The sequence below is a fragment of the Erpetoichthys calabaricus genome, chromosome 2 (genome assembly GCF_900747795.2).
Source record: "Erpetoichthys calabaricus chromosome 2, fErpCal1.3, whole genome shotgun sequence".
Taxonomy (NCBI): Eukaryota; Metazoa; Chordata; class Cladistia; order Polypteriformes; family Polypteridae; genus Erpetoichthys; species Erpetoichthys calabaricus.
Window position 1 is genome coordinate 306795253 of NC_041395.2, and position 14162 is coordinate 306809414.

Consider the following 14162-nt stretch of genomic DNA (forward strand, 5'->3'; position numbering starts at 1 on the left):
TAAATTCCTAATTTTTTATGTTATGTTGGGTGGGAACGTGTTTTGCTATTGAAAGACACCCTCTAGTGTTCTTGAGAGGCAGATGCTAAAAGAAGTTCTGGAAAGTAGCAAAGGGCTTGTTTAAAGCCCCTTCACAGCTATAATGATGACCTCAAGAGTCACTTTTCGCCTAATTAAAGACTGCTTCTTCTTGTTTACAAATGGCAGTTGGAAAATTATTTCTCCTCTCTTTCTAAAAGCAGTGCAGTGCCTGTGCCTTAGACAGGTAGATGGGAATGAATGCTGAATAATTGCCTGTTTTGTGCTTCTGCTTGAAAATTGTTCACAAGTAAGCCGTCATTAGAACCTCAATGTAAGTACTAACTGTTAAAAATGTATATGGGATTAAAAAATTATATATTAACATCTTCATACTAAAACTGCTTATACTGTTTTTTATAAGATATAGATGATGGATTAGGACTGTGGCTCTTTTTAAAGGTCACTTTGGTGGCTCTGGTATCACCCCTGTTTCTTTGCCTATGCTGTCATCCTGTGCACCACACTTTCATGGTGTCCCCATTCTGGTGAAATGAATGGAGTAACTCACACTCACATCGATTCATCTCCTGCTCCTTATTTGTTATATTCATTCCACTTTACGAACAGTGAAAGGGGCTCCATGTCCAAACAATCCTTGAAACACAAAGCTCAGAAGCTCCCAGACATTAAATACCACAAGCACTGCATTTCATTTTTCTCTGTGCACTCACTTTTTGCTAAACACTCCCATATTCTATTTAATTCAATCCTGTCAAGTTACTCTGGCTAACTGCAAAAAATAAGTAGAGCTTCCAATAAAGTTTAGAGTACAATTACTCAAACTATGGGAAGGCATGCAGTTTGGCCAATATTCTTCTTATATATAAACGTCTACACATGGAAGTGTGTGTGTCTGTCTGTCCAGCTCAGAAGTGTGAGGCTACAGCTTGAAGCTCAAAGAACCAGCAAGGTGGACCCAAGTTAACGAGTCGGAAGAAGTAAGAAGTACGAGGCTACAACATGAAGTTCAAAGAAAGCGACTTCGTTGCCAAAGTGAAACCGCCAAGGAAAGACAAACTCGCTTAGCCGCTGATAGACAAGCGAGGCAAGCACATCGGCAAAATGAAACCTCCGAGGAGAGAGAAACTTCATTCGCCGATGATAGACAAGGAGAGTGAGCACGTCCGCAAAATGAAACCACCGACTATGTATTTCAAATTTTTTTTTGACGATTTCAATACTTTCTCTGAGACCAGGCTTTTTATGCCATGTGCTTACACAGCTAGTATTTTTATAATGTTCTACCTTTTAATTCCTCTTCATTTTACCTTCACTCACAAGCTAATTTTTCTTGGTTATAATACCTATTTCCATTGAGGGTGCATGTTGAATTTTATAATAAAAGCATGAAACTTACACTCTTTTTGACATCCAAATTCAGTGTTTAAGCCCCTTCACCTTAACACTACAAGTCAAGTTGTAATCTATATTTCTCTAGCCAGTCTTGTTACTTTCTCATATGCAAAGTATAGGGAAAGTATTGTAATTTTCCAAGCAATTCGATATCTAGATTTCGATGAATCTCAACGTTTTAGACCTCCCTGACTTTCTCTTATGCCAAGTATAGAGAAAGTATTGGAATCCTCCAAAAATTCCATTTCGAGATTTTGATGAGTCTTGACGTTTTAGGCCTCCCTGAGTCAGAAAATACCATTTTTGGAATTATATCTCTGTGTGTGTGTGTGCGTGTGTGTTTGTATGTAAACACGATAACTTGAGTACGCTTTCACTTATGTCAACCAAATTTTGCATTCAAGTATTAGGTACAAAATATAGATTATTTCCGCTAACCAGAAGTGGTACTTTACCTTTTATTCATGCAGCTGCAGAGTCCGATTTATTCAACTTTACTTTTATAATAATTGTTCAATATATTATTAATTTGATTTGATTTGGTGTTAATGGTTCTTTAATGTACATAATATAAAAATATAATCATTGTTTTGCAGTTTACTCCTCAAATATCCATCCCCATATCTGAGTACTGTATATGAAAAAGTCTATAGGGGAGACCACTCCCGATTTTAACTTGCATATTGAGAAAGTGTCTTCCTAAGTTGGGAGAGGACACAAACAGGGTGGAGTCAAACCAATCCTTGTGTGGGATGATCCAATGAAAGCAGTGGATGCACAATTTTTTCTTTATAAAAACTATACAGCAAAAAAAACAAAAATTGCACTGTGAATGAAAAAAAATTTCAGTTGTTTTGTTATGCCAGCCTTGTTGTGAACAAGAGAGTTCCTTCAAACAAAGTCTTAAACACTGTTGCATAAACCGCTCAAGCGGGAGAATCTGTCATCCTTTGGCTTGTGTAACAAAAAGTGCAAATGAAGAATCTGTATAGAATAAGAACTTTATTGCACAAAAGTGCTCTGTTACAAAAGGAGAAGCATCAAAAGTACAGAAGGACTTGCCTTCAGAATAGGCAATCCAATGGCAAACAAGTCTGAAATAAACAATTCCCAAAGAGGGGTCAAATAACAGAGCAAACAAGTCAAAAATTCAGTACAAAGCATTATTTAAAAGAGAATTCACTAGAAGCCAGCATACATACAGCACATACACACACACACACACACACACACACACACACACACACACACACACAATGTCCTGTAAGGAACTGCTTGTTTCCTCAGCCTTTATTGGGTTGAGGGCTGTGGCTTAATGGAGATGGACAGGTGGCTCCGCATCTTGAGGAACCGCCCACAAAATACACTGAACACAGCAAAAGTGTGGACACACAGAAATGAAATAATACACAAAAACTAAAAAAAGTTAAAAACTACTGCAAATAATTACCATAAATAAAATCTACACAAAGAAATTAATCAAACATGAGCAACAAAGGAATTTAAACACCAGAAAGGGATGAACCCTGGCGGAAACATAACAAGCCAGCGTTTCATTGAGTTCTCTTTTGTTAAGCTTTTATTTTAGTTTTCAAACATGGAAAATTCATTTTTACTTTCATTTTCCACTTACATTGTGATTTTTTTTTAATTAATATTATGTTGAAAATACTGCAACACTATTTTGTTTTGAAATTCTACTCTGTTTTCCTGACATAACAGTTGGTTGTTAGGGAGTGCAGTTAAGGAAGTCGCGCCTATGATGTCACAATATTGTTTTTTTTCAAGTAGATCTCCTGCTTATGAACTACTTGGCTAAGAACTTCTGACTTTGACTTTTATTTCCTGTTTCGGCCCTATGGCATGATCCATGTGTTTTTAGTAATTAACCACTGCTTTGCCTCTGACTAAGCTTTATCTTCTGGTCCATTCTGGTTTCTTACTGGCTGCCAGATTGTCACCCTGTGGCAATACATGTCTACCTTATAAAGCCCAAAATGTGTTTATAGGTGTAGTTTATATTTACAGTTTAATTTCTAGACAATAACTCCTGACAACATATGGGCTAAAGGCATATTAAAAATTTGTTCAGAAAAATCTTTCCTTCATTTTTTCAGGTTCTAGAAATGTGTAGCATTATTTTTGCATTATTATTTTAAAATTTCCATTTAATATTTACTAACAGTCCAAAGACATGCAGGTTAGGTGGATTGGCGATTCTAAATTGGCCCTAGTGTGTGCTTGGTGTGTGGGTGTGTTTGTGTGTGTCCTGCGGTGGGTTGGCACCCTGCCCGGGATTGGTTCCTGCCTTGTGCCCTGTGTTGGCTGGGATTGGCTCCAGCAGACCCCCGTGACCCTGTGTTCGGATTCAGCGGGTTAGAAAATGGATGGATGGATATAATTTATTTCAATATCTTGTTTATAGTTTTATGACAATGTAGATCTTCTTGTCAATGGAATAGCTGATAGAAAAGAGGCTGACATTTCTTGTGGCACATAATAGCACAAATACATTTTAGATATGAGCTTTACATTTTGGGGTCTTCTGAGTTTTGTCAACAAGGAAAAATTTTAACAAACAATTATATATGAACAGTTTACTTAAAGACTGTAAGAATTAAGACCTTTGACCAGATAGTGACTTAGATTTGCTCACTAGTTATTGTGCTGGCTGCATAATTTAGTGTGAAAAGAAATCAGGGATGATTGATAACCAAAGTAAAAAGAAGAGAGTTGTAACCAAGAAATCAAAAAAACAAATAACTAAAGCTAAATATGTGTAACAAAAATTGCAGTCAAATAGAATGGTCAAAAATTTAATAAAGCAATAATCACACAGGACTTTAAATATAAATCGTGGTCAGACAGTAGAGCCAGGATTAGCTACCCAGAAATATTTCAAAACAACAAAGGAATAACAGTTTTTAGGTTTGAGTTGATTCAATCAAGGACAATAAGGAAGTCACCACACCACATTGATATCCTTGACCCAGATACGTCATGAGCTGAGCTTGTAATTCATTTTTTGTGAGAAATCCAGGACAGATTTTAGCAATCTATATGTCAATTCTGGGGTTTTGAATCTAATTCAAATGTCAGTTTCTTTCTAAATTTTAATGTCTTCCAGCAGTGCCATTTTGAATTCTCTTCATGAGCGATGCTACTTTGCTGTTGCTATAGCAATTTACCCACAGACCCCCTGGGAGTGTGAGACATGTGATGTCATTGGCACACCCATTTAAAGACCGGAATTTGCAGTTTAGAACTCAGTATTGGATAATAACACTATTAGTGTATTTTCTTGCTTTTCAAATTTTTTTTTTTACAAAGCATTCTTTCTGCCATTAGGGTCTTTGAATTCTGCTTAGTGCTTCAAATATGACGATCATGCAGTCTGATTTTATGGTTACAACTTTGGCTTCTCTTTGACCTTGCTTTCATCTTCTGATCCCTTTAATCTAAAAATATGTGTCTCTTTGAGACAGAACAGGATATGTTACACACCATACATTTCCTGTTGACACTGCCTAGTAACAGCATAGCAACTGTCAAACAAAAAATCCTCAAAATGGCAGATGGAGCATGCACTGATACGGCATGTTGCCGCATTCACCACAAGACAACCTCACGATAACAATTTAGGACCCAAGTGCCGCTGTGCAACTGGTGACTCCTCAACACCACACTAGTTTGAATGGAATGGAACAGTGTGAGTTTTGTTTCTTACAGTGACTGGCGTGCCAATCCTGCCACCAAGTCTAACGTTTACCCTGTAAGTTGGAGGACCTGCTTACAGGGCTGGATGCAGGTTAACGTCATACCCAAGACAGAGCAATTGTAGGTCCAGGGCCCAAAACACACTGTGCCAATAAGAAAATGAAAATGGGGTAACAGGAAATTGTTACATCTTTTAAACATCATTTAAAAAGTATCAGGTTTAAAAATAAATGTTACCATAAGATTTTCTGACACCTAAAACCTCTAAAACAAGATCTAATTTTTTTTTTTGTGGCCAAAGAGAATGTATAAAAAATTAAAAACAAAAACCTTATTATGATAGTCACAGCAGTCTGTTTCTATTGCAGAGTCAGGCTGTTAGCTAATTTTCATTCATCCTAACAGTCATCCCGTATTCATTGTTACTCTCCATAAACAAAACACGTTTATAAGGCACATTGTCTAGCTTTATGAATTTCTTTATGAAGTTGTCAGCTGGCTAAGTGTCTGCAGGAGCCCGTGCATACTGTTTCTATTTCTTAAGCAAGAAACTCAGCCTGGTTGTGTGAGAAACAGTTTGAAGCAAAAAACCTCCTCAGGTTAGTAGTTAGTTTTAAAAAGGGAACCTACTACCAGAGGTTGAAGTGGAAGAAAAAAGAGGTGGTTCTCGTAACTCAAGGTGCTTCATCTTCTTTAGCTCACTTGAGTAATTTCCCCTCTTAGATATATAAGGTTCGAGATGAGAAGACTTTACGTCTAAGATCAGGAGAAGACATGTTGGATTGACTGTCGGTACTACATACTGGTGAACACTGGTTGGCTTCAAACACTTTCAGTGCACACAGAAAAGTTCTCACGATTTCAAACAAAAAATCATAGAAGTACGAGTGAGTACTGTTATATTGATTAGTACACAAAGAAATCTCCAAACCTTCTTTATTATAGAAAAGCCTCTCTCATACAATCTCCTTCCCGGAACTCCCATCCCTCTCCCCGTTCTATTTATATCTTTGTACAGTGCCACCTACTGTCCAAATGAAATAACATTAATACCACAACATAACATCTTCCCCTTTCTTAAATATCTAACTTCCCGTCCAAAACTTGCTGTTAACAAAACGGAAAATAACACAACAAAGAAACAACAAACTAATCTGTTTGACTTGCATTACGATCCCGTCTCATAGTCTTTTAACCACACAGGACGGCGGCATAGGCGGCCCTTCAAGGTGGACTTCCCATTTCCTTCAGGGACCAACAAAGCAGGTGGTTTCACTGTTGGAATCGGAGGCGGAAAACTATCAAGGAACGAATCCCCATGTGACTCAAGCAGAGCAGCAGGAGGCGCACCAGAGAATTGATCCGCGGGTAGCGCGTCATTTGTCGAATCTGCACATGGTGCGCAAGGCGACAACCGCGCTGCATTCCATACTTTACCGTCACCAAGCACGTAGCTGCTTTCTCCAATTTTGTCAAGTACAGGCGTGGGATTACTGTAATGTGGCAATCCTTTAGACACCAGGGTGGGCATTTTTACTCGCACTGTGTCTCCCTTTGCCAGTAACGGGAGACGAGCTCCTCTTCTGTCATCCGTGTATTTCTTCATCTTATTCTGTTTAGCAGCAACTCGATGTCTTATGCTTGCATCGTCTAGTCCAACAGATGTTGACAAAGGCAGTATGTTCAGTTTGGTACGCATCTTGCGTCCATGAAGCAGTTCAAAAGGCGAAATACCCGTTGTCGCATGTGGCGTAGCTCTAAAAATATGAAGGAATTCCGTAACGGATGATTTCCAGGGCTTACGCTGTAAATGAAGCGTCTGTACCGTTTCCTTGAGCACTCGATTAAATCTTTCAATTGCTCCATTAGCCTGAGGGTGATAATTTGCAGATCTAGTGTGCTGAATGTCCCTCTCCTGTAGGAATGTGGTCAGCACAGAGGATGTGAACTGAGGACCATTATCAGATACCAAGCATTGAGGGTTGCCATGGCGACTGAAAATAGATATTAAAAAAGCAACTACAGCTGAAGCAGTAATTTGGGACGTAAAACCAACTTCAGACCATTTTGAATAATAGTCAATTAGTGTGAAGGCAAAGCGACAGTCTGCAGGTGCGATTTCGAATGGCCCTATCACGTCAATGGCAACTTTCTGCCATGGCTCGTCTGGCCAAGGTACGGGTTGTAATGGCGCGGCACACACTTTTGCGGTCTTATCATTTGATTGGCAACGTTGACAGGACTTGATTGCTGTAGTGACAAGATCATCCATTTTCGGCCACCAGTACAGGTCGCGAAGCCTCTGTTTTGTGCGGACAATTCCTTGATGACCCTCGTGTGCTAGGTCCACAATTACCTGTCGCAATTTAACCGGCACAACTAAACGATCCGATCCTCTGAATACAAAATCATCTTTAACAGACAGTTCATGCCGTATGCGAAAGTACGGTACAAGCTCATTTGGTACAAGTGAAATATTTGCAGGCCATCCAGAATGAATGCGATCCCGTACGGCACTCAGTTCTGGGCATGAAGCAGAAGCAGCTTCGAATTCTGCATGGCTTACTGCCTTCACGGCCGAGGACAGAAGGGCAACATACTCCGGCTCTAATTCAGATGGCACATTTGGAGCAGATATAGGGAGACGAGATAGGCAGTCCGCAGTCGAATTCTGCGCTCCCGGGCGGTACAACACGTCATAATTAAAGCAAAGGAGACATGCCGACCATCAGGCAATACGCAAACCAGCTCTCCCCATACCTTTCGTAGTTAGAAGTGTTGTGAGGGCCTGGTGATCTGTTTTCAAAGTGAAACAGTGTCCCCACAAATACGTACGCCACTTTTCAACTGCCCAAACGCACGCTAAGGCCTCCTTTTCCACTGTAGAATACTTCCTCTCGGCCTGAGAAAGTGTACGAGAAGCAAAAGCAATGGTGTGCTCTGTTCCATCTGCATGCATTTGTGTAAATACTGCACCTAGCCCGTAGTCTGAAGCGTCAGTTGCTATAATTGAAGGCAAAGCAGGATCAAAAATTGCCAGAGCAGGACTGGTCAGAATTAATTCCTTGACCCTATGGAAGCTACGCTGTGCTTCCTCTGTGAACTCAAAGTTGGATTGCCCACGTAAACAAGCACGTATAGGTTCTACTATCGTGGCGTAATGCGGTATAAACTTTGCATACCATGATGTTAGCCCTAAAAATGAACGTACAGCTGAAACATCTGTGGGAAGAGGTGCGTTATGGAAGGCATCAACGTGCTCTGTGTCAGGCGAAATACCCTCCGCAGAAATTACATGCCCCAAAAAACGAAGGGAGGACTGCTTGAAATGACATTTGTCCTGATTTAATTGTAGCCCTGCCTTCTCCAAACATTCTAAAACAGCTGATAGGTGACGTTCATGTTCAGCAGCCGTGAATCCATAGATAATAATATCATCAAGGTAATTCTGGACACCTGGAAGATGGCGGAGAAGTGTTGACAGTAATTTTTGAAACGCGGCTGGAGCGGACGCCAGCCCAAAGGGAACACGGCAAAAACGGAACAAGCCATCGTGTGTTATAAATGCAGTCAGGTCCCTACTCTCCTCGTGCAAGAGCACTTGATGGTACGCGTTTGCCAGATCTATAGTGGAGAAGACAGTAGCACCTCGTAATTGAGAAAGCAGTTCCTCAATATGTGGCAGCGGAAAAGAATCAACAATAACAGCCTTGTTAGGCTCACGAAGGTCTACACATAAGCGTATGCCACCAGTTTTCTTCTGTGTGACTACTATTGGTGATACCCACGGAGAAGCATCCACGGACTCAATAATTCCTGCATCTAGCAAGTGGCGCAGTTCAGCAGAAACAGCAGTCCGTACCGATATTGGCAAGCGCCTCAGTCTCTGCTGCACCGGCGAAACCTCTGGCCGGATTCTTACCTTATGTACAAACCCTTTTGCACATCCTAGGCCTCTGAATGGAGTGGAAGACAACTGTAGCACTGGGGCTGGTGGGGTAAGTACTGTATTACCTTCGATGTGCAATTTCAAAGATGTAACTAAGTCCATGCCTAGTAAAGGGGCACCGGTTTGCACGATGAAGAAAGTAGCCGGTACCGTTACAGCTGCATATGAAACTCGGGCTTGGAGGCATCCTATGACCGGTAGTTCAGTTTTGGAATAACAGAGCAGGCGTACGGGAGGTGCTGATAAATTACAAGTACCGAAATACTGGTTACATAACCCGCTGGGTAAAATGGATACAGATGAGCCCGTGTCTACGAGGAGTCGCACCAAATGTAGTTTAGAATCGTTTGCTTGAATTGTAACAGCACATGAAATTTTCCCAGGCCGTTTTGTACCATCATTCACACACAAAATGGTAGTTTCCGGAATCTCAATACCTCGAACTCGGTCTTGTGGAGGAGAGCGACATACACGAGAAAAATGTCCAGATTTCCCGCAGCTTCTGCAAATAACCGATGCAGCCGGACACTCTGGAGCATTTGCGAGATGTGCTTTGGATCCACAGCGGAAACACGACCGATTCTTATTGGAGGTCATAGGAGTGCCATAACTAGGCTGTACGGGGGCCTGACCATCGCGGCGTCGTGTAGATAGCATCGTGCTTTGAACTGCATCGACTGAAGCTGGAGAAGTGGCCGCCAGGATCCCCACTTGGTTTTTAGCAGCTTCAATTTGCGAAGCGAGCATCACCGCTTTTTCAAGAGTGAGGTCATGTTCAAATAATAGTTTCTCGCGGACACGTGGACAGGCTGTCTTTTCTACCAACTGGTCCCGTAGCATTTCATCAGCTTTATCTTTAAAGTCGCAGGTAGATGCAAGATCTCGTAACACAGAAATATACTGAGCCACAGTTTCGTCATGTAGTTGGGCTCTACTACGAAATTTATGGCGTTCAACAACCACATTGCACTTGGGCAGAAAATGCGCCTTCAACGCCGCCACGGCCTCTGCGTATGTGTTCCCTGTATTTGGTAATGTATAGAAAAGTCTGTGTCCTTCAGTGCCCAAACCGTGCAGAAGCAACACTCGTTTCCTGGCTACTGTCCAGTTGTCTCCATCTGCCCCAATAACAAGCAAATAATTTTCAAATATTTTCATCCACGTATCAAACGGAAGCGTGGGCTCTCCTGGACAAGGAAGAAAAGCAGCTGGTAGTGGAACAGTAGAGGCGTCCATCATTGCTTAGAAACGTTCTCGTCGCCAATTTTGTTATATTGATTAGTACACAAAGAAATCTCCAAACCTTCTTTATTATAGAAAAGCCTCTCTCATACAATCTCCTTCCCGGAACTCCCATCCCTCTCCCCGTTCTATTTATATCTTTGTACAGTGCCACCTACTGTCCAAATGAAATAACATTAATACCACAACATAACAAGTACCAGTCCACTTCAAGCACTGCCTCCATCCCAAGTTACACAAATAGAAATGACTTTTATCTGTATTGTCAGGCTTCAGACAGGTTCAAGTTCCTTAAAAAAGCCACAAAAGAGGACAAAAATGAGTCATTTGAAAGGAGTCAAGTTAACTCTTCTTTAATTGCCTTTCTCCTTGCATTAACAGATGGAAAGGCCAACACTTATGTTAATCTAACCAAATTTGCAACAGTTTTCCTTAATAAAGTTAATTCAATAAATCTATCAATCTATCTATTATACAGTGCTTTATAGATATCTATCTATCTATCTATCTATCTATCTATCTATCTATCTATCTATCTATCTATCTATCTATCTATCTATCTATCTATCTATCTATCTATCTATCTATCTATCTATCTATCTATTATACAGCGCCTTTAATTTCAATCTATCTATCTATCTATTATACAGTGCCTTTAATTTCTATCTATCTATCTATCTATCTATCTATCTATCTATCTATCTATCTATCTATACAGTGCCTTAAATTTCTATCTATCTATCATTATACAGTGCCTTTAATTTCTATCTATCTATCTATCTATCTATCTATCTATCTATCTATCTATCTATCTATCTATCTATCTATCTATCTATCTATCTATCTATCTATCTATCTATCTATCTATCTATGTTTTTCCAAATGATCCGCCCAATTTTTTGGTTATGCTAATGAGGACTACCAAGAAGAAGTAAAATGACCAGAAGATAAGATGCAGTCAAGAACTGAAAATAACAAAACCAGAACATTGAAGCAGAAATAATAGTTCAAAAGATAGACTAAGAGTTTAAAAAGCACAGAGATATTTTAGAATAGTAAAGTCATTCACATAAAGTCATGTTATTCACAATCTCAGATAAGGAAACAATGTTAATTGCCAATCATTTTACACGTAGCATCATAATGTGAAGATCACGACCTCTAAGGACACAACCGTTAGAAACCAGCATATGTGCCCTAACGACAAGTACACAAAATTATAGCACGTAGTAACAAAACAAAATTTTATTAAAAATGTTACAAAATAAAATAATGAACTTTAAATGCTTGGATTCAGGGCAAACTAAAACCATATATAAAATATTTAACATTGAAAAGTCCTATTGACTTGAACCAACACATAAAATTCCAACAAACAAGCCAACAAAGTTAATATCTGAAGATAATCATAACACATTCATACTGAACCAATTAAGACTCGCCTTTTAGCCTGACAAGCACATCTCTTGGATGAGTGTGGGCCTGTGTGCAACCCGTACCAGAGTTATGAGCAATGCTGCCTAGACAAAGTAAGTTCAGAAATGTGATTAATTGTTACTTATTAGAAGAAACGCTTGTTGACCTGGACACTGGGTTCAAATTCTGGCCTCTTCCTTAGTTATGTCAATTCCGCACTCTCTTTCTCTTACTCTCACTCCATGAGTACACATTGCTAGTCTCCTGGTAGTTTTCTTCTGTATCACAGTAATGTTCACACTGGGTTATACGACCACAGTAAATTGCAAATGGGTGCTGTTCTGTGCCTAGCTGTGCCCCTTGAAGGGTTGATTCCTGTCTTGCTAGATGGGTTTCCATAATACAATACAATAAAAGTGTGTTTAGGAATATGGATGAATGGTTAGATGCTGATATACTACACATAAACTAACTGGAAAAAGGGAGCGCTATGGCCTATATAGAAATGACTTGGGTCGGGTTTTCTCATTCTTTATAAACCTGATGACATGCAGGAAAGATTAACTAAACCACAAAAAGGCGGCCATTCAGTTCCAGTTGGCCTTTGGAAAAGAAGCAAGGAAAATCATTCTAATACCTAGAATTAAGAATCTTGGTCTACTTCACAGCCAGACTGAAAAAGGACAAATTCATAATTTATGATTTACATAACTACTATGCTTTTTTGCAAAGGTTATACAACATTTTATTAAATTCTCATTGGAAAATGGGGACTGAAAATAATCATCTTCCTATTGATTTCTTTTTGTTTTCAGTAATCTCATAGCAACCATTTTATTATATGGGCATTATACAGTAGTGGGAGGCTAAAATTTCACCAAATTTAATTTCTCAATGTGCACAGTAGAATAGCTGAGGTTATTAATTTACAAATGAGATATTTTAAGCTTTCCATTTTGACAAGTATTGGTGGCTATGTTGTATGAAAGATTCCTGTGTTCACAAAAATAATGTATTAAAAATTTTCCCTATGGCTTTTAACTCCAGTTCTACAGTACCTGTTTGTTGATTTATGAAGTAATAAGAATAAAAAAGATATCCAAATATTCAGTTTCTGAGCCCACATTTATTTAATAATAAATAACAGAAGCCGAAGCATATATTAGGAATAATAGGGGCAATGTATTGCCTAACAGCAGATGTGGTGCCAGTCCAGACACATACACACACACACAGCTCCAAATCTGAGTTATTAGCAGGACCTTTCATACACCATGTGGCCAAACGTATGTGGACCCCTCCAAATAACTGAGTTCAGGTGTTTCTGAAACACCCATTGTTAACAGGTGCATAAAATCAAACACAGAGCTATTCAATTTCCATTGACAAAATGGCAGAATGGGTCATACTTAAAAGCTCCATGACTTTAAATGTGGCATAGTGTGATATAGCGGCTTAGAAGAAAAGGCCAGTTTTTAAATAAATAATCGTTGCACTCACAGCTTACAGAGGGAGCAAGGTAGTGTGGCTGGAGCGGTTCTTGGATGCGACGTGCTGCGGGCGTTTCCTCACTGAAGTGCACAGGTAAGGAATCGTTCATATCCATGACTGATGCTGGGAGCTGCTAATCGCCACACCTGTGCCATGCCCCCTTTATAAATAGGAGAAGCGTGAGTGCAGAGGAAAGAAAAAAGATCGAAAGAAAGAACGGAGGTTAGAGGAGGAAGAAAGGGAAGCTGGGAGCTGGTGTGGGTGTGAGCGAGCGAGAGCAGGCTCACTGTAAGAAGGAAGGCAGCTGGGAAGTGAGCTGTGGTGGGGTGTTTGGCCGTCACCCAGGGGCAGACGGATTGGGTCACTCCTGCTCCTCTGCAAAACTCAACCAGAGTGACCGTGACTCGCCGCGGAAGGTGGAAGCCCCAGCATGAGTGCCCTGGTCGCTGGAGAACCCAAGTCTTGGTCTGGTGGAGCCCTACGGAGCCAGGGACCAAAAGGCTTCCAGACAAATGGGAGCAGTCAGCTGCAGGTAGGGTGACTCCCGTGGTGCATGGGCCTGATGGGAGAAGCAGGGGAGCCGCCAGTTGAAGAAGGCACCAGGTTTTGTTTTTAAAGGACTGCTTCGAGCCATTGTTTTAACCTCATTTTAGTTGGATGTATTTATTGGATTTTAAGATCCACATTTTCACTGTTTTTAATGGATTATTCATTTATGGACATTTTGATAGCACTGCACTATTTATTTGGATACTGGTTTTGTTGTTTTAGTACAAGCACTGTTGGCACTTTTGCACCTTTCCTCTTGCTTAGTTTTGGTGTCCTCACTGTCCAGCTCATCCAGTTACATTACCAACGGTGTGGGGTTCACGCTGAGCATTGGGAGCATTGAGTAGAACCCGCATCATAACAC

General features: G+C 40.2%; 1 protein-coding gene across 1 annotated transcript in view; it reads right to left on the reverse strand.

Annotated features, from left to right (window-relative positions):
• sorcs3a (sortilin related VPS10 domain containing receptor 3a) overlaps positions 1-14162 on the reverse strand; it is a 1273344-nt gene that overhangs the window by 1187351 nt on the left and 71831 nt on the right. The window lies entirely within an intron of this gene.